The sequence below is a fragment of the Bufo gargarizans genome, chromosome 1 (genome assembly GCF_014858855.1).
Source record: "Bufo gargarizans isolate SCDJY-AF-19 chromosome 1, ASM1485885v1, whole genome shotgun sequence".
NCBI lineage: Eukaryota > Metazoa > Chordata > Amphibia > Anura > Bufonidae > Bufo > Bufo gargarizans.
The window spans coordinates 231,341,272-231,363,557 of record NC_058080.1 but is presented as its reverse complement, the minus strand read 5'-3'; positions in this window follow the sequence as shown (position 1 = coordinate 231,363,557).

Below are 22,286 nucleotides of genomic sequence, written 5' to 3'. Positions count from 1 at the left end.
GCGGTACAGGAGCTTTTGTTTCCTGTACCCGGCCGGACTGACAGGAAGTGCTCACTTAGTGTGCACTTCCTGTCAGTCCGGCCGGGTACAGGAAACAAATGCTCCTGTACCGCGGATCGAACAGAGCTCGGCCACGCTACACTAGAGGTACACTAGAGTGACAAGGGGGGAGGAAAGAAAGAGAGAGAGTGACAAGGGGGGAGGAAAGAAAGAGAGAGTGACGAGGGGGGAGGAAAGAAAGAGAGAGAGTGACAAGGGGGGAGGGAAGAGAGAGAGTGACAAGGGGGGAGGGGGGAGGAAATAATGAGAGTGATGGGGGGGGAGGAAATAATGAGTGATGGGGGGGGGGGAAATAATGAGAGTGATGGGGGGGGGGGGAAATAATGAGAGTGATGGGGGGGGGGGAAATAATGAGAGTGATGGGGGGGGGGGAAATAATGAGAGTGATGGGGGGGGGGAAATAATGAGAGTGATGGGGGGGGGGAAATAATGAGAGTGATGGGGGGGGGGAAATAATGAGAGTGATGGGGGGGGAAATAATGAGAGTGATGGGGGGGGGAATAATGAGAGTGATGGGGGGGGGAAATAATGAGAGTGATGGGGGGGGGAAATAATGAGAGTGATGGGGGGGGGGGAAATAATGAGAGTGATGGGGGGGGGGGGAAATAATGAGAGTGATGGGGGGGGGGAAATAATGAGAGTGATGGGGGGGGGGAAATAATGAGAGTGATGGGGGGGGGGAATAATGAGAGTGATGGGGGGGGGGGGAATAATGAGAGTGATGGGGGGGGGAAATAATGAGAGTGATGGGGGGGGAAGGAAATAATGAGAGTGATGGGGGGGGGGGAATAATGAGAGTGATGGGGGGGGGGAAATAATGAGAGTGATGGGGGGGGGGAAATAATGAGAGTGATGGGGGGGGAAATAATGAGAGTGATGGGGGGGGGAAATAATGAGAGTGATGGGGGGGGGAAATAATGAGAGTGATGGGGGGGAAATAATGAGAGTGATGGGGGGGGGGGAATAATGAGAGTGATGGGGGGGGGAAATAATGAGAGTGATGGGGGGGGAATAATGAGAGTGGGGGGGGGAATAATGAGAGTGATGGGGGGGGGAATAATGAGAGTGATGGGGGGGAATAATGAGAGTGATGGGGGGGGGGAATAATGAGAGTGATGGGGGGGGGGAAATATGAGAGTGATGGGGGGGGGGAATAATGAGAGTGATGGGGGGGGAAATAATGAGAGTGATGGGGGGGGAATAATGAGAGTGATGGGGGGGGGGAAATAATGAGAGTGATGGGGGGGGAATAGTGAGAGTGATGGGGGGGGAATAATGAGAGTGATGGGGGGGAAATAATGAGAGTGATGGGGGGGAAATAATGAGAGTGATGGGGGGGGAAATAATGAGAGTGATGGGGGGGGAAATAATGAGAGTGATGGGGGGGGGGAAATAATGAGAGTGATGGGGGGGGAATAGTGAGAGTGATGGGGGGGGAATAATGAGAGTGATGGGGGGGGGGATAATGAGAGTGATGGGGGGGGGGATAATGAGCGTGACAAGGGAGGGCGGGTGGAATAATGAGTGACAAGGGAGAGGGGGGATAATGAGAGTGACAAGGGAAGGGGGGGGGGGGGAGAGAATGACAATGGAGTCCCCAGAGCCAGACTGCAGCCAGAGTCCAGATCATCTTATTGTCCTGGTGGTAAGTAGACAATGCAATATGTTTATTATTTAATTGTTTAGTTATTAATACTACATTGGAAACAAATTTTCTCAGCTGGACACCGGCCGACACTGTGCATGCGCTGGGAGCCTCACCAGCGTTTAGGGTAGGGAAAAAGCACTGGCCCGTACGTAATTTTTCCCTTCCCTAACCGCTGGTGAGGCTCCCGGTGCATGCGCAGTGTCGGCCGGTGTTCAGCTGAAAACATCCATCCGATCACTGCGCATTGGCCCATAGTTTTTCCCTACCCTAACCGCCGGCGAGGCTCCTGGCGCATGCGCACTCTGCTGTGAAATTTCCCTAACCTGTCGTTGTGCGCCTGCGCGGCGCTGCACACCTCCTCACGTCATGTCCGGTGCGACCGGAAGTGACGAGGGTAGGGAAATCTCACGAACTAGGGAAGTATAACATTACACCGGCCTTTGGGGTGTGAGGGCTGGTAACTACTTGGTTGGATAGTCAGCCAGCCTATGCCATGATGCCAGCAACAAGCAGTGTTTTTTTTTTTTTTTTTGGGGGGCGCCACAAGGTTAGCTCGCACAGGGCGCCTGAACACCTAAGGCCGGCCCTGCCTGAACTAACTTTTAAGAACAGGTTCATTCCAACCAGAGGGAATGCACCATTTACAAAATTTAGTACAGTAGTCTTCTACCAGTCGGTCCCCCTGCACAAGAGATTTTAACTGACTTTCCGCTACAGACGCTCTGTCAGGTTCATCATACAAAACCCAAAGGGCTTGAAAAAACGCGTCAACAGATCTAAGACACTGAGAATCGTGAGGTAACGAAAAAGCCCACTTCTGGGGATTGCCTTATAATAAAGACATAATAATTCCCACTCTTTGTTGAGCAGAACCAGAAGAGTTTGGGCGCAAACGGAAATACAGTTTACAGCTCTCCTTAAAGGCTAAAAAACTATTTCGATCCCCCGAGAACCGCTCTGGAAGCTTAACATGTGGTTCCGCCTGTAGTGCGGATGAATAAGAAACAGAGAGGTTTTAGGCAGCTTCCTGTACTTGTAACCTCTCCCCTAACTTCTAGACAATCTGGGCCAGGTTTTGGACATGATCTGTGAGAGTTTGCAACGGATCCATGATATGGTAATAAGGCCTGTGATTCTGTCACGAGAAGGGGGTGGGAAGGTGCAAACTGACTCCACCCACACTTCTGTCCCTGCCTACTTGCACTTACCCGTCCTAGGCAACGGAGCGCAACTGGGTGGCAATCCCTAACCTGGGTAAGTGCGGAGAGACAAACAGAACAGACAAATACAAAGAGGCTGAACTAGCAAGTTCAAAACCAGGAGGTCAAGGCGGTACCAGGGGACAAGCAGAAGCAGCATCAATGTACAAACCGAGAGTAAATACCAGCAGGCGAGAACAAGTCAAATTCAAAGTATAGGACCTTAATCACAGGCAACCTCTGGCCAGCAGGCTGCCTGTTAAATAGGGGAGAGAAGGAGGCCTTATCGCAGGGCGCCGGCGGCACTGAAGGGAAGGATCGCGAAGCCAGCACCCCCGGGACAAGAGGTTTTTCATATACCTGCGTCCACAAAATACAGATTGTGGGATTTGATATACCTGCTTTAACTAATAACTGATTGAGGCCTGTCATATATGAGCTTCCACAAAATAGTGATAGAGGTTTTCCATATACCTGCGTCCACAAAATACAGATTGCGGGATTTGATATACCGTACCTGCTTCAACTAACAACTGATTGAGGCCTGCCATATATCAGCTTCCGCAAAATAGTGATAGAGGTTTTCCCGAGTCAATATCTGGATATAGAGCAAGTCTAGTGGAGGTAGAAACTGCATTAATTTATGGACTCCACAGCACCAGTGACCAGGAGAAGCCTAAAAGCACCTGGACACAGCCGGACGACTAGGCGCCAAGTTGTTCATTACCACATACCTCTATGGACATTGTGGACCTGAGTTTTATGGAAACATCCTGTACAAATAATGGAGCAGAAGGATTTTGCCTGCCGTTAGGGTGACCGCCCTGGGGATTGCTGATTACAAGTAAGAAGTTATTAAAGGGATTCTGTCACCAGGTTTCACCCCCTCCAGATAAAAATATGGTTATGTTCAGGGAGCTTTAACCATTCCTAATGTGGTCTTATAAATGTAATCTATAGGCTCATTTTGCTAAAAATACGCTATTACTAACCTGTCAGTCATAAAAATAAGGTGCCCAAGGGGATGTAAATGGCTCCAAGCTGCCGCCCTCACCTGCTGCCGTTCGTGCACAGCGCCGCCTCATAATCTTCTGTGACGCCTCCAGCTCTCCTGCTGTAACATCGCTGTGAAAGCCTCCCTCCTCCCTCTGTAACATCGCTGTGAAAGCCTCCCTCCTCCCTCTGTAACATCGCTGTGAAAGCCTCCCTCCTCCCTCCTCCATCTGTAACATCGCTGTGAAAGCCTCCTGCTCTCTCTCCCTCCCCCCTCCTCCCTCTGTAACATCGCTGTGAAAGCCTCCTGCTCTCCCTCCCTCCCCCCTCCTCCTGCTGTAACATCGCAATGTTACAGCAGCAGGAGGAGGGGGGAGGGAGGGAGAGCAGGAGGCTTTCACAGCGATGTTACAGAGGGAGGAGGGAGGCTTTCACAGCGATGTTACAGCAGAAGAGCTGGAGGCGTCACAGAAGATTATGAGGCGGCGCTGGGCACGAACGGCAGCAGGTGAGGGCGGCAGCTTGGAGCCATTTACATCCCCTTGGGCACCTTATTTTTATGACTGACAGGTTAGTAATAGCGCATTTTTAGCAAAATGAGCCTATAGATTACATTTATAATGCCACATTAGGAATGGTTAAAGCTCCCTGAACATAACCATATTTTTATCTGGAGGGGTGAAACCTGGCGACAGAATCCCTTTAAGTTATTATATACAATACCTGAGTGTTAGAGTGTGGACATAGTGCAGACAGATATAGAGAGAAGGAAAACTCCTCAAGTTACAATTGCCAAGCCTGTTACAAGGATTACAGCTGAACTAATATTTGGATTATTACTTATGCTATCTACAGTACATAAACTGTACTGACTACCCTGAGACCACTGATCAAGTAAAAGTTCTGTTGTTTACAACAATTGACTCCTCACCCTTTCTACCACCTTCCTTTGCACTAACGGTGCTGGGGTCACGAACACCAGGGACCCTGCCACCAAGGCACTCAAAGCATCTACACCATCAAGGGCACCTTAACTTTCATCTGGCTGGGGATCCCTGGACAAATAGAGAGTGCCCCAAGTGATTTCGTGCCATCCTTCCCTTGCACGCCGGCCCAGGGAGGTTCTGCTAACCGTGAGTAAATCAACTACTGCCCCCATCGGCCCACCATGCCTCACGTGTTGCCCCTGCAGACCCGGTCGCTGCATAATTTCAAAGAAAGATCTTTCATTCAAGAACAATCTTTTTTTGAATGAAAAATCTTCCATTTAACTTTTGGACAAAAATAGTAAACACGACCAACTTCTTTTCAAACAATAATGATCTGTCCTCGGTCAGCTAAAATGATTTTGGTTGAAATTGACCCTTTAGATCAACTTTAGACTAATGTGTATGGCCACCTTAACCTTTCCACCCCTCTAGAACATCAGTGAAGCTAGCTTTAACCTCTCCAGTACACGAGATCACTAGGGAAGCTGGTGTTAAAGGATATGGACACCTTTTTCTAATAGGTTCTATTTATCTATCTTTCTTCATTTTTGTTCTACAGCCTGCTGTGCTTACTATTCTCTGAGTTTACAGAGAATCCGTTATCTGATGAATTTTCTGTAACTCCTCCTGTCTCCACACGGAAGCGCGCAGTGTCTCCCTCCCCTTCCCCCCCCAGGATTGCAGAGCAGTGCATACAGCTGACAGTCTGCTTCAAACTGCAGACATAAACCATGGTCTTTAGAGGCCACTGTATGGAAGGGGCTAACCATCGGCTCTGCTGTGGCAGCAGCCCAATGCCGTCCTCCTCCCCCTCTTTCCCCTGCTTAGGATGGCCGTCCTCATCCACATACAAGCAGTCCTCACCACCTAACAATCACCTCCATACATGCCGTCACCCCCCCTCCCCTTCAGGATGGCCAGTGCGGCAACAAGCCCCATTGCCCACCTCCCCGTTCCTTCAGGATGGATGGCAAGGCAACAAGCCCCCCCTTCAGAATGGTCGGTGACGGAACAATCTACCGATGTCGGATGTTTAACCCCTTTCATGCCACGGTTCTTAGGAGGGGATAACCATCGGGCTGCTGCTATGCTGTGGCAGCAGCCCGATGCTTGAAGGTTAAACTGAGGGAGGGATCGCCCTCCCCCATTGGGCCGCTGAAGGCAGGAGCCTGATCATGCTTACTGTGGATGACAATACACTGCAATACACTATACAGTGTACTGCAGTGTATTATAGAGTCAAAAAAAAAGTGAAAAAGAGTAAAAAAAAAATAACGTCTTCTTATATCCGCACATATAATTGATTAAAAATGTAAAAAATAAAAAACACTAAAAATGTTTGGTATCGCCGCGTCTGTAACGACCTGATCAATAAAAGGATCATGTACTTTTACCGCATGGTGAACGCCATAAAAAAAAGAAAAAAGAAAAACTATAATGGAATTAAAATTTTTCCCACTGCAATTCCCACACAATGGTATAAAAAGTGATCAAAAAGTACCAATCAAACCATTGTCTCATCCTGCCAAAAATGATCACCTACCTAAGACAATCGCCCACAAAATAAAAAAGATATGGCTTTCAGAAAATGGTCTTATTGTGTAAAACCAAAATATATTTAAAAAAAACAGACACATTAGGTGTCGCCGTGTTCGTAACAACCTGCTCTATAAAAATATCACATGAGCCAACCCGTGTGGCGAATGACGTAAAAAAAATGTTAATAAAAACCATGCCAAAAAGCCATTTTTTTCACCTTAAACAACACAAAAAGTATAATACCAAGCGATCAAAAAGTCATGTGCCCCAAAATGGTACCAATCAATCTCATCCCGCAAAAATGAGCCCCTACATAATCGTCAAAAAAATGAAAAAATATGTCTTTCAGAAAATGGAGACACTAAAACATGATTTTTTTGTTTCAAAAATGTTTTTATTGTGTAAAATGAAATTTTTAAAATGCACATATTAGGCATCACTGTGTCCGTAACAACCTGCTCTATAAAAATAGCATACCGGTGGGCCTGGGGTGGGGAGTTCTAGAGTTTGCCTGCCCTCCTCATAGCATTCCACCAGGTCCACCATTTCCAGGATATACCTGGCCGATACAGTGCTGGAGAGGGGGTGGCAGCGCCCTCCAGAATATGTCAGCCAATAGTCTATCCAGCATAGTCGTGGGACTCAGCACATCAGGCGTTAGCCACTTTTGCAAAAGGTGGAGTAAGTCATAATACTGGGGTTTCGCTGACTCAGCCAGCTTAAACCCCCACTGATGTACCCGCTGGGCCCGGACCAAGACATTCACCCCCAGTCTTGCCACAATCTCACCCTTTACTTTTTGGTAGTCAGACGCTTGATCGTCCGGCAAGTCGAAATAGACCCGCTGGGAATCGGATGCCAGGAATGGAGAGACGACCTCAGCCCACTGGTCTTGGAGCAGCTTCTCCCTAATGGCCACTATCTTGTACATTGCCAGGTAGGTTTCGATGTCGTTTGCAGGTGTCATCTTAGGGATCGCTGCACGGACGGCTTTTCTGGGCATCGTGGACGCTTGGGGTTGCTCCTGCTGTCTGCAAAGCCATCACGTGTTGTAGCAGCAACTGGTTGGTCTCTTGCTGTTGCTTATTAGCCTCCCATTGGTGCATATTGGTCTCTTGCTGCTGCAAATTAGCCTCCATGAGTGCTTTCACAACAGCCTCCATTTTGTCATGGGGCACGGTTTGAAATACAGCTGGTTTGATGTACAACATACAACTGTGCCCAAAAATGCAAACCCAAAAATATATCAGGATTCACGCCAGCCTCACTGCGCTTGACCGCATCCTCCACCAATTGTGGGGATTCGCTCATGTAGTTAGGACTAGCGGATGCAGTATAGAGGCAAAGTACACAGTTCTTGAATCAAACAGCAGTGTTTATTCACACATTGGTGTATAACAAAATGCAGATAAGGTGTATCACAAAACACAGGTGGCATAGTGTTTGTTCACTCACAAGGAAAGTCCATAAACAATAAAAGTCACCCTATTTCCCACCCTGTTAGCAGTCCATAGGCGGCCTGTTTGACTAGAGGGGCCTGAGTCCTCCAGCCCGGCTCAAACCTCAAATCCCAGCACATTGACTACTCCCAGTTAGAGCCGTCCCGGATCAGCTATGACAGCCATGCTAAATCTCAAGGTGTCAATTAGCAATAGCTGCTGCTGACAAATAAAATAACGGCTCTTACTTCACCGAGGGAAGAAAGCTCAGTGACACATACCTTCCATCCACAATGATTCCAGGTACCTTCTTACAATATACTGTATATATATATATTTATAACAACGGCAGCACATCAGGCCATATATAAATATGGAGGTGCAGGCCAATAGATCCGGCAACAAATCCAAGACAATATAAAAATAAAAATAAATGGCAGCACTCTCACAAAAAAATGAGTGAAAAAGAAACTTTATTCACCCCTGTGGTCGTAACTAGGGATGAGAGAACTTGAATTTCAAGTTTGGCGTACAAGGTTCAGGTTCCGATTGGGTAAGAATTCCGTTATAGATTCTGCTACCACTGACCATAACTAAGGATCCATTTACACATCCGCATAATGGGTACGCATCTGTTTCGCAATTTAGCTAAAGGGTTGCGGAACCATTCATAAAAAAAGAAAATATAGAGCATGTCCTATTCTCGTCAGCAGCCACGGACAAGAATAGGCATTTCTATTATAGTGCCGGCCATGTGCGGTCCGCAAAATGCTGACGTGTGAATGGGCCCTTATGGTCCGTGGTAGCGGAATCCAGAACAAAATTCTTAGATAACCTGAGCCTTGTACGGCGAACTTGAAACACAAGTTCACTTAACACTAGTCGCAACGTTTTAGCTCATAGCTTGAAAAGAGACTCTGTGAATGAGCTGAAAACAATGCGACCACAGGGGTGAATAAAGTGTTTTAGAGTGCTGTCATTATAGTTATATATATATATATATATATATATATATATATATATATATATATATTTATATATATATATACATATAATTTATCAAACTGGTCTAAAGTAGAACTGCAAAGAAAAAATATGGGGGATTCAGCCCGCACAACCTTATGCAGGTGCAGATTGCTATGGCGAAATACAGATACAAATGCAAAAACACAAATGCAATCGCACTCTGCAACCAGCACTCTGCCCTGCCTTTGTGCTGGATGTTGAATAAGGCATTGGTGTACATTTTGGCCAAAGCGTAATAAGCCACTCACCACGTCAAGGTCGCCTTATTGAGTGGTCCCTAACACTAGTTCCTACCTTTTATGGGCCACGACAGCCACACAAAGTCCAGGGAGCGCAGGTGGAGGCGTGGCGATCTCCAAGCAGTCATGCACACCTGACCAGTTAGTATGCCCTGGAGGCTGGTTTTAAAGTCAGTATAAAACTGAGTCTGCTTATATAGCACCTACCAGTAGCCATTTGGCTCCAGGAGAAGTATATAGTGGGCTCAGCATGCATGTTGGTACTTGCATCCCTGGATCCGATGAAAGCTGTAATGGCACCGGACGGGGTTAAAAGCAGAGTGTGCTTGGCGTGCATGCTGTACCTGCGCTCCCTGGACTTTGTGTGGCTGTCGTGGCCCATAAAAGGTAGGAACTAGTGTTAGGGACCACTCAATAAGGCGACCTTGACGTGGTGAGTGGCTTATTACGCTTTGGCCAAAATGTACACCAATGCCTTATTCAACATCCAGCACAAAGGCAGGGCAGAGTGCTGGTTGCAGAGTGCGATTGCATTTGTGTTTTTGCTAAAGTAGAACTGGCTTAGCTGCTCATAGCAACCAATCAGATTCCACCTTCCATTTTTCACAGCTTCATTGGAAAATGAATGGATGAATCTGATTGGTTACTATGGGCAACTAATCCAGTTCTACTTTACACCAGTTTTGATAAATCTCCCCCACCGTGTACTTCTATGTGTACATAGCATTGTGTGTCATCACACTGTACTAATCTGTGTGGGAAAAGTGACCACTCACTTTGCGGAATGCACACAATACTGTATTCAGAAGAGAGCGCATGTAGTAAGATAGTGAGAGCTGTCTGTAATGAGATCTATATCCTGCTTATAATGCCATGGTTCTGACTGGAGATCACAGCAATAATATTATCAGCAGAAATATCTATTGTGTCTACAAATAATGGACTTTCTACAGAATGAAAAGTGAGAAATAGATCTGCTGATTACAGGCTGTAGCATACTGTAAGACTCACCATGTTGTGGATTGGAATGAAATCTCACTACCAAGTTACTTGGTAGTTCCAGCAGTCTATATGCAAGTCACTGCTAGCTGAGCTATGTAACAGGATGTGGGGGCGGGGCAGCAGAGTTTGTGCTGGTGTATGTGAAATCAACAGGAACGCACACAGAGCCTCACAGGTGAAAACAGCAGTCAGCAAAACTCATAAAAGGGCATTTCTGAGTACATGTGAAGCAAAGCTTATTTTATTATGTGCTGCATTACAGTAAGAAATGGTTTATTGATTTTTAGTACACAAAGGTGTCCATAGCCTTTAACTCCAATTATTTGCAAATCAGTTTTTTCATATCTTATGTTGGGATACCAATGAGCAATAAAACACAAAACCGGAATACGGTTGTACAGCATGAAAAAAACGCAAGTGTCAAAATTGAATAGCTCCTGGCAAGTGTCAAAATCATTGAGCAGGCACCTTGGCTAAATGCGCGGGGGGAGTCCCGTGACCCCCCCCCCCCCCGTGTCGGCGATTGCCGCAAACTGCAGGTCAATTCAGACTTTTCAGGCTTTTACCTGCGGTTGCGGCGGCTGGCGCCGGTGCCATCGGGTCCCCATGAGGCTGTAGGGGGGACCCAATGGCATGGAAGGCAGCACGATGCCTAAGGAAGGCATTGCGCTGCCTTCCGGTGACGAGCCTGTGAGATCCAGCCCCCTGGATCTCATAGGCCGGAAGCTGTATGAGTAATACTCACTGTATTGGAATGCATTGTAAAGGGATTAGATCCCTAAAAGTTCAACCAAAATTGGTAAAAAATAGGGGGAAAAAAGTATACATATTTGGTATCGCCGCATCCGTATCAACCTGCTCTATAAACATATCACATGACCTAACCCCTAAGATGAACACCGTAAAAAATAAAAAATAAAAACTGTGCTAAATAAACCATTTTTTAGTCACCTTACATCACAAAAAGTGTAATAGCAAGCAATCAATAAGTCATATGCACCAAAAATACTGCCAATCAAACCGTCATCTCATCCCGCAAAAAATGAGACCCTACCTAAGACAATCGCCCAAAAACTGAAAAAACTATGGCTCTCAGAATATAGAGTCACTAAAACATTATTTTTTTTGTTTAAATTTTTTTATTATTGTATAAAACTTACATAAATAAAAAAAAAGTGTACATATTAGGTATCACAGCGTCCGCAATAACTTGCTCTATAAAAATATCACATGACCTAACCCCTCAGGTGAATATTGTAAAAAAAAAAAAAAAAGTGTCAAAAAAGCAATTTTTTGTCACCTTACATCGCAAAAAGTGTAATAGCAAGCGATCAAAAAGTCAAACGCACCCTAAAATAGTGCCAATAAAACCGCCATCTCATCCCACAAAAATCCTACCCTACCCAAGGTAATCGCCCAAAAACTGAAAAATTTATGGCTCTCAGAGTAAGGAAAAACTAAAACATGATTTTTTTTTTATTCAAAAAAGAAATCATTGTGTAAAACTTACATAAATAAAAAAAGTATACATATTAGATATCACCGCGTCCGTGACAACCTGGTCTATAAAAATACCACATTATCTAACCTGTCAGATGAATGTTGTAAATAACAAAAAATAAAAACTGTGCCAAAACAGCTATTTCTTGTTACCTTGCCTCACAAAAAGTGTAATATAGAGCAACCAAAAATCATATGTACCCTAGACTAGTACCAACAAAACTTCCACCCTATCTCGTAGTTTCTAAAATGGGGTCACTTTTTTGGAGTTTCTTCTCTAGGGGTTCATCAGGGGGGCTTCAAATGGGACATGGTGTCAAAAAAAAAAAACAGTCCAGCAAAATCTGCCTTCCAAAAACCGTATGGCATTCCTTTCCTTCTGCACCCTACCGTGTGCCCGTACAGCAGTTTATGATCACATATGGGGTGTTTCTGTAAACTACAGAATCAGGGCCATAAATATTGAGTTTTGTTTGGCTGTTAACCCTTGCTTTGTTACTGGAAAAAATGGATTAAAATGGAAAATTTGCCAAAAAATTGAAATTCTGAAATGTCATCTCCATTTGCCAATAACTCTTGTGGAACACCTAAAGGGTTAATGACGTTTGTAAAATCAGTTTTGAATACCTTGAGGAGTGTAGTTTCTTAGATGGGGTCACTTTTATGGAGTTTCTACTCTAGGGGTGCATCAGGGGGGACTTCAAATGGGACATGGTGTCAAAAAAAAACTGTCCAGCAAAACCTGCCTTCCAGAAACCGTATGGCATTCCTTTCCTTCTGCGCCCTGCTGTGTGCCCGTACAGCGGTTTACGACCACATTGGGGTGTTTCTGTAAACTACAGAATCAGGGCCATAGATATTGAGTTTGGTTTGGCTGTTAACCCTTGCTTTGTAACTGGAAAAAAATGATTAAAATGGAAAATCTTCCAAAAAAGTTAAATTTTGAAATTGTATCTCTATTTTCCATTAATTCTTGTGGAACATCTAAAGGGTTAACAAAGTCTGTAAAATCAGTTTTGAATACCTTGAGGGGTGTAGTTTCTAGAATGGGTGGTTTCTATTATGCAAGCCTCGCAAAGTGACTTCAGACCTGAACTGGTCCCTAAAATTTGGGTTTTTGAAAATTTCTGAAAAATGTCAAGATTTGCTTCTAAACTTCTAAGCCTTGTAACATCCCCAAAAAATTAAATATCATCCCCAAAATGATCCAAACATGAAGTAGACATATGGGGAATGTAAAGTAATAACTATTTTGGGAGGTATTACTATGTATTACAGAAGTAGAGAAATTGAAGCTTGGAAACTTTTTAAATTTTTTTGGGTAAATTTGGTATTTTTTTATAAATAAAAATTAATATTTTTGACTTCATTTTACCAGTGTCATGAAGTACAATATGTGACAAAAAAAACAATCTCAGAATGGCCTGGATAAGTCAAAGCGTTTTAAAGTTATCACCACTTAAAGTGACACTGGTCAGATTTGCAAAAAATGGCCTGGTCCTTAAGGTGAAATAAGGCTGTGTCCTAAAGGGGTTAAAAAATGCTGTTATTGTGTAAAACTGGAATAAATAAAAAGTATACATATTAGGTATCGCCGCATCCGTAAGAACCTGCTGTATAAAAATATCACATTACCTAACCCCTCAGGTGAACACCGTAAAAAAAAAAAAAAAGGGTCTCAAAAAAGCCATTTTTTGTCACCTTACATCACAAAAAGTATAATACCAAGCAATCAAAAAGTCATATGCACCCCAAAATAGTACCAATCAAACCGTCATCTCATACTGAAAAAAAAGGATGCCTTTCAGGATATGGAGACACAAAAAAAGATTTTTTTTTCAAAAATGCTTTACTATGTAAAACTGAAACAAACAAAAAAAAATTGTCCTATTTGGTATTGTTGCGTCCGTAACAACCTGGTACCTGGTATATAAAAATACTACATGATCTAACCTGTCAGATGAACATTGTAAATAACAAAAATAAAAATGGTACCTCACAAAAAGTGCAATATAGAGCAACCAAAAATCATATGTACACTAAAATAGTACCCAAAAAACTGCCACTTTATCCCTTAGTTTCGAAAATGGGGTCATTTTTTTGGAGTTTCTACTCTAGGGGTGCATCAGGGGGTCTTCAAATGTGACATGGCAAATAAAAAATTATCCCAGTGAAAGCTGCCCTCTAAAAACCATTTGGCGTTCCTTTCCTTCTGCGCCCTGCCGTGTGCCCATACAGCAGTTTACGTGGGGTGTTTCTGTAAACTACAGAGTCAGGGCAATAAATATTGAGTTTTGTTTGGCTGTTAACCCTTGCTTTGTTACTGTACAAATAGATTAAAATGGAAAATCTGCCAAAAAAGCGAAATTCTGAAATTTTATCTACATTTTCCTTAAATTCTTGTAAAACACCTAAAGGGTTAAGAGAGTTTGTAAAATCAGTTTTGAATACCTTGAGGGTGCAGTTTCTAAAATAAGGCAATTTATGGGTGGTTTCTATTATGTAAGCCTCACAAAGTGACTTCAGACCTGAACTGGTCCTTAAAAAGTGGGTTTTGGAAAATTGTTGAAAAAATTTCAAGATTTGCTTTTAAACTTCTAAGCCTTGTAACGTCCCAAAAAAAGAAAATGTAATTTACAAAAACATGAAGTGTACATATGGGAAATGTAAAGTAATAACTATTTTAGGAGGTATCACTATCTGTTTTAAAAGCAGAGAATTTAAAATGTAGAAAATTGCAAATTTTTCAAAATTTTGGGCAAATTTTGTATTTTTTTAAAATGAAAATTTGCATTTTGACTTAAATTTACCACTGCCATGAAGTAAAATATGTGACGAGAAAACAATCTCAGAATGGCTTGGATAAGTAAAAGTGTTTTAAAGTTATCACCACATAAAGTGACACATGTTAGATTTGCAAAAAATGGCCTGTTCCTTAAGGTGAAAAATTAGGTTTTCCTCACCCCAATAAAACAAAGAAAAAAATACCAACATAAGCTATGTAATCAGATATAATATAAAATGGAGTGCTGATTCTGAATGACATTGAGTAGTGCTTCCAATCTATAAAACAAGTCTTCATAAACTGTGGATACCTTATCATTACAAATTTTATCTGCAATTTATGTCTGCTTATAAACTGATAAAAGGTGCCTATACGAAGTGCAGTACAGTTGCAGTTGCATCAAAAGACAGATTGACACCAATTGCCTGTACTTTTCAGGCTGCATCTTGTTGTTTTCGAATCTTTGTCTGCATGCAGATACTGTGGCCAACATACACAGTGGCACCCAAAATAAACTATACTTACATTACCGTAATAACAAAAAGAAAATCAGTTAAAAGTTAATTAATTTTAGTCCTGGCATCTGGTAGGAATATTTGTCATTTAAGAAGTGAATTTCCTGCATTAATAAGTCCTCCGCGTTTTTAATTTCTAAGGCAGTAGTGAAAATATTATCTCAGCACCACTGTGATCTCAAAAGACCCATACTTCATCACTGTAGATGCCTTTTCTGTTTATTGCAACATCATTTGTAAGCCAGCAGGCAACAAGTCACTTTATGACATTATTTCCCAGTTACAGATACAGATATACAGGATGTTCAAGGTGCAGCGTAGTGAAACATAGAGAAGGTCATCGTAGTTAAGTAGATACCAATGTATACTAACATAATTTTAAAAGTTATCCTTTTTCCTCTCATAATTTTTAATAAAATCAGTATCAGTTTTGAGCCTTTGAAACCACTGATAGCACAATACAGATGACAGGGGGAGGGGTGCAGACAGATCTAAAGTGATGGTCATGTAGGTTGCATGACCAAGAAATAAAAGTTCGTTTTACCCCGCTGCTGCAACCACAAGTGTCATGCATGTGGTCCCTTCATTTTTAATGCCCTGGTCTCTCATTTAAAGGAACCCTGAATTGCCTCTACAGAGGAAACCCCCAAAAAGTTACCCCATCTTGGAATTACACCCCTCAAGGAAATTATCAAGGATTGTAGTGAGTTCTTTGACCCTACATATAATTTAGAAACGCTTGGCTGTGAAAATCAAAACAATTAAATTATTTACCTGAAATTTTGTTTTCCTGGAGTCCATAAGCAACACACAATAGGTTAATTGCCCCTTTGGTAGAATTATAAGAGAACATGTTAATGAGAAATAAGACAATTAAACAATCATAAACCATAAGAGCCATATAACCTCACAAAAGAACCACACAAGCGTATTTGTAATTTAGCAATAACAGTTTATTGAGAGGAAGAAGGCTGTGCTGCCTACAGACTCCAGGAACATCCTAAGGCAGCACACAATGGGATTTGGAAGGTAATATCTCAAGTGGGAGGCCTACACCTTCTCTAGCACTCTTTTGCTAAATTTGGAGCTCTCCTTTGCATGAAAGTCATGCCACGTAGCTACCAAGAAAATCTGATCCAACGGTATGTGACTGAACTCCTCCCAGAAAGAATCAGTAACTGTAGTAGAATGTGCTTTAAGCAGAAGTGGCAAGTCAAGATTATTAAGAGCATAACAGTCTTGGCTGGTCTGTCTGTGCCACTTGGTCAGGGTAGCATTGCTAGCTCTGCAGCCTTTGTTAGTTCCTTGGTGTAAACAGCTTCCGACTTCCTAAATGACTCAGTCTGTTTTGTATAAGAAAGGATACACCTCCTGACATCTAGAGTATGCCGCTTGCTAAGAACATTGTGGATTTTAGAAGAAGACTGAAAAAAATATTTTTTGATTAATGTTAGATTCTGAAGCCACCTTGAAGAAGAACCCAGGCATAGTCCCAGAACCAGACAATCACCTTGATCTCTGAAATTAGGTTCCCTGATGAAAAGAGCCTGCAGTTCGCTAACCCTTTTTGCAGAAGGTTTCAGAGATCTCAGAGAAGAATCCTGCAAAGGTTCAAGTGGAGATTTCATAAGGGAAGATAAAACAAGACAAGTCCCAGGAGGGAACAGCAGAAAGAAAAAACAGCCGTAGAATGTTCAGGGCTTTGACAAAAATCCTTCCTAATTAAAGATCGAAAATTTGCCTCTTGGTTGGGCATTGATTGCCAAGAAATAGACTTTTAGCGTATTGAAACATACATATTTGTTCACCTTGTCTTGTAAATAACAATATTCAGAGAATAACAATCAGCTGAATGGATATCACACCATGATTTGTATACTGTTGTATACTCTGGCAGTGGCTCGTTTTATGGCAGCCAGAATGGTCTAAAACAACTTGATCTGACAGACGTGATGTCTTTAAGAACTCCCTTTCAGCTTCCAAGCCAAAAATTGCAATCTGTGAAAATGTGGATGGAGTCCCCCTTTCTGCAACAGAAGATCTAGTCTGCTGGGTAATCCCAAAATTCTGCCCTGTGCCAGTGTCTATGCTAGAGCAAACCATGTCCTTCAGGGCTAGAAAGAGAGGATGGCAATGGCTTCTGCCTGGTCATCCACAATCTTCCTTAGAACCCTTGGGATTAATGGGAGGAGAGGAGGACAAACGTAGACAAGACTTTCTGCCCAAGAGATAGAGAGGCTGTTTCTTGCCAGGGCCAAATGAGACTTGTGAATAAAACAGTAATTGGGAAGCTTTTTCCTTAGAACCCTTGGGATAAATGGGAGAGGAGGTCAAACATAGACAAGACTTCCTGACCAAGAGATAGAGAGGCTGTTTCTTGCCAAGGCCAAATGAGACTTGTTGATGGAACAGTAATTGGGAGGCGTCGCATTGAGCTCTGACACCATGGCATCTATTTTGGATGTTCCATCTGATCTGAGAAAATACTTCTGGGTTGAGTTCCCATTCTCCTGTATGGAGAGTTGTTCTGCTGAAGAGGTCGACCTCCAGATTCAGGGCACCTCTGATGTGGAGTGCTGAAATGCCCAGAGTGAAGGTTTCCACCCAATCCATAATTCGCTTGCACTCCTTGGCTAACAGAACTCTTTGTACCTCCCTGTTTGTTTATATAATACACTGAGGGTAGGTTGTCAGACTGGACTAAGACTTGATGATTGGTCAGCAGGGGCTGGAAATGTAAGCTCCAAAGTTCCTTTCTGTTGGATGACAGATTGCTCTTCTGGCTCCACCTTTAGTACACCCAGGGATGCTCCAGGTAATCCCCCATCCATCTGTACTGAGGATTTTTGGGGGAAGAGGCACTAAAGACTTTCGCTGCTGAAGGCTATACAGCTGCAACAACTACATTAGATCCAAACGCATTGTCCGGGAGATCCAGAGAGAGTTGTCCAGAGAAACCCAGCCCTTGTTTCAACCTGAAAGGATTTTCTCTTGTAGGACACAGAAGTGATCTTTGGCCCAGGGCACCGCGTCAAAAGAGGATGTCAGCAATACTAGAATTCTCATTGCGTACCGGATAGTAGTAGAAAGGAGAAAAATCCAGTTCCAAAATAGAAAAATAATGGTATCTTTATTCACAGTTATTTAACATCTTCAAATCACAGGAGATTCTTGTTACGCGTTTCAGACCATAAACAATTACAGGTCGTGTCATGAGGAAGGACCTATAATTGTTTATGGTCTGAAACGCGTAACAAGAATCTCCTGTGATTTGAAGATTTTAAATAACTGTGAATAAAGATAACATTATTTTGCTATTTTGGAGCTGGATTTTTCTCCTTTCTACTATCAATTATCCTCGCATCCAGGTGCGTTATCCGTGCTCAATTAGCAGAAGGGAAGGTGAGAGCTGCCGTACACTATTCTTTGGACCGTACCAGATAGTAGTATGAGGGTGTCTTATCAGATTCCTGACACCAGTCAGGATGCTGAATACTCTGTCTGGGGATAAAGAAACTGTTATCTGCTTAAGTTTTACCAAGAAACCTAATCTCTTGAACAAATTCAGGAACAAATTCAGACATTGGCAATTGATCAGGAAGCCATGGGACTTCCGTAACTGGATAGTGGCTTGCAGATCCAACAGCTGCTGTTGTTTCAAATAGGCTATAATCAGCCAATCGTCTAAACATTAAATGACACAAATTATTTTCAATTGCAGGGCTGCTGTGAAAACTACTGTAATCTTCATAAAGACCCGGGGAGCAGAAGATATACCAAAAGGAACGGAAAGTGGTGAACTCGAGACTTGACTCAGAGAGCTACCCGCAAAAACTTTCTGTACTTTGGATCGATTGGAACATGTAGGTAAGCATCCATTAAGTCAAGGGAAGCCATAAAGGAATTTTGTGTTAACAATGGAACTGGAGACCTGATTATCTCCATTTTAACCTTTTCTTGAAGAGAAAATTGTTTAGAAAGGGTAAGTCTATGACTAATCTCCATCTACCCCCTGGCTTTGGTACCAGAAACACTCTGGATTACACTACTAAGGCTCTCTGAGACACAGGGACTCCCTCAAGGGCTCTTTTGAATAGACATTTTTGCTGAATATTTACTACCACTGGATTTGTGGTGGGGTTGACAAAAAAGTGATTATGAGGGAAAGCCTTGAATTCTAGAGAGTAGCTATTTGAGAAGGAACTGGAGCTCCTGTGAATGCTGTACCCTTCTCCATGCTTATCAAGCACAGCACCTTACATAGTATAAAGGCCATACTTGATATTGCAGCTCAGCCCCGTTCACTTCAATGAGGCTGAGCTGTGCCTAGGCCACATGACCAATGAATGTGTCATCACTTGGCCTAGGAAAAGCTGAGAGAAGGCCGCAGTGCTCACAGGAGCACCGGTGCTGTCTTAAATAGCTGATCGGAAGGGGTCCTGGGTGTCGGACCCCCACCGATCAGATACTGATGACCTATCCCGAGGATTGGTCATCAGTAGTAAAATATCGGAAAACCCCTTTAAGCATAGGCATGTTATGCAGAATTTCCTCCTTCAGTGTCCTGTCCTAAAATCATGGCATAGCTGGTTAAGCCAAATACAAAGTGCCCTGGCCACCAAACAGATGATAATGCTGTCTTACAGTCTGCAGAGGAGGACACAAAGTATTTTTTGAACAAGGACTTAGGTTTCCTGTCCACTGCATCATTTAACAGAGCAGCTTGCACAGAAGGACAAATTTATTTTATAGACAATTTTGCCACTGCCAGATCAAATTTAGGGATGTTTTCCCACTCTTCAGAATATTTAGAGGCTAATCTATAAGTATTCTTGAATCTCACTCTGGAATCAGATCTTTTTTCTGGCTTATTCCAGTCTTTAGCTAGTTGTTCTTTAAGAGCATGCTGACCTTGAAAATCTTTTTCTTTGGTTTTAGGAAAATAAAACAGCATCTATCTTTTAGGAAGATTATCTACATCCTTGTCTAACTCCACAGTCTATTTAATGGCGTTCAGCAGGCTGTGTAGAACTTTGTGTAATACATAATAGTCATCAGGCTCATCTGAGTCAGACCAACTGGATAAAATTTCTCCTGATTTAGATACGTAAGAAGATAAGGATGCATGTACTTTTTATGGAGAAAAATAGCTCTTCTGCTTTGCTTTTGAGGAGTGACTGTGACATCTCTTCAAACACCTTGGTTAACTGTGGACAACTGTAGAGGTTCTGGGGTGAAACAATAAATGGAACCCCCGAGAAGTGACCCAATTTTGGAAACTGCACCCTACATTTATTGATTAAGGGGTGAAGTGAGCACAGGTATTTTGAAAACTGGTTAGAGAAATTCCATAAATGTAGATGTAAACTGCTGTGTAGACACTTTGCAGGGCTTTGGAGTGTGGATTCTGTTGCATCCATACTGTAGAAACCTCTAATAAGTGACCCTATTTTGGAAACTATGCCCCTCAAGGTATTTATCAAGGGGTGGAGTAAGCATTTTGACGCCACAGGTATTTGGCACAAATGAATGAGCAGTGGACCATTCAAAATGAAAAGTTTTAAACATATATAGCATTTCAGCGCCCAATATGTTGTGTCCAGCTTGTGCCATCTGAGACTCATAAAATACCCATTACATTTTTAGGCAGTTCTATGGCGGCTGGGCCTGAGGCAGATAGCAGTTTGGCGCATGTCCTTCCACCACCGAGGATTGCACATGGAAATGCCATAAATGTGGACGCAAACTGCTCTTTGGGTACATAGCACGGTTCAGAAGGAAAAGACCACCTTTTGGCTTTTGTAGCACAGATTCTGATAGATTTGAAGGCGCCATGTTGTTTTTGGACAGTCTCTGGGGTACTATTAACCTCTTGGGGACATAGGGCGTACAGGTACGCCCTGATGTCCCGGTACTTAACCACTTTAACCCCGCTAGCTGAAACCCCCTTAATGACCAGGCCACTTTTTACACTTCTGCACTACACTACTTTCACCGTTTATTGCTCGGTCATGCAACTTACCACCCAAATGAATTTTACCTCCTTTTCTTCTCACTAATAGAGCTTTCATTTGGTGGTATTTCATTGCTGCTGACATTTTTACTTTTTTTGTTATTAATCGAAATTTAACGATTTTTTTGCAAAAAAATAGCATTTTTCACTTTCCGTTGTAAAATTTTGCAAAAGAAACGACATCCATATATAAATTTTTTGCTAAATTTATTGTTCTACATGTCTTTGATAAAAAAAAAATTTTGGGTCCAAAAAAAATGGTTTGGGTAAAAGTTATAGCGTTTACAAACTATGGTACAAAAATGTGAATTTCCGCTTTTTGAAGCAGCTCTGACTTTCTGAGCACCTGTCATGTTTCCTGAGGTTCTACAATGCCCAGACAGTAGAAAAACCCCACAAATTACCCCATTTCGGAAAGTAGACACCCTAAGGTATTCGCTGATGGGCATAGTGAGTTCATAGAACTTTTTATTTTTTGTCACAAGTTAGCGGAAAATGATGATTTTTTATTTTTTTTCTTACAAAGTCTCATATTCCACTAACTTGCGACAAAAAATAAAAAATTCTAGGAACTCGCCATGCCCCTCACGGAATACCTTGGGGTGTCTTCTTTCCAAAATGGGGTCACTTGTGGCGTAGTTATACTGCCCTGGCAATTTAGGGACCCATATGTGTGAGAAGTAGTTTGCAATCAAAATCTGTAAAAAATGACCGGTGAAATCCGAAAGGTGCACTTTGGAATGTGTGCCCCTTTGCCCACCTTGGCTGCAAAAAAGTGTCACACATCTGGTATCGCCATACTCAGGAGAAGTTGGGGAATGTGTTTTGGGGTGTCATTTTACATATACCAATGCTGGGTGAGAGAAATATCTTGGCAAAAGACAACTTTTCCAATTTTTTTATACAAAGTTGGCATTTGACCAAGATATTTATCTCACCCTGCATGGGTATATGTAAAATGACACCCCAAAACACATTCCCCAACTTTTCCTGAGTACGGCGATACCAGATGTGTAACACTTTTTTGCAGCCAAGGTGGGCAAAGGGGCACATATTCCAAAGTGCACCTTTCGGATTTCGCAGGCCATTTTTTACACATTTTGATTGCAAAGTACTTCTCACACATTTGGGCCCCTAGAATGCCAGGGCAGTATAACTACGCCACAAGTGACCCCATTTTGGAAAGAAGACACCCCAAGGTATTCCGTGAGGGGCATGGCGAGTTCCTAGAATTTTTTTTTTTTGTCGCAAGTTAGTGGAATATGAGACTTTGTAAGGAAAAAATAAAAATAAAAACAATCATCATTTTCCGCTAACTTGTGACAAAAAATTAAAAATT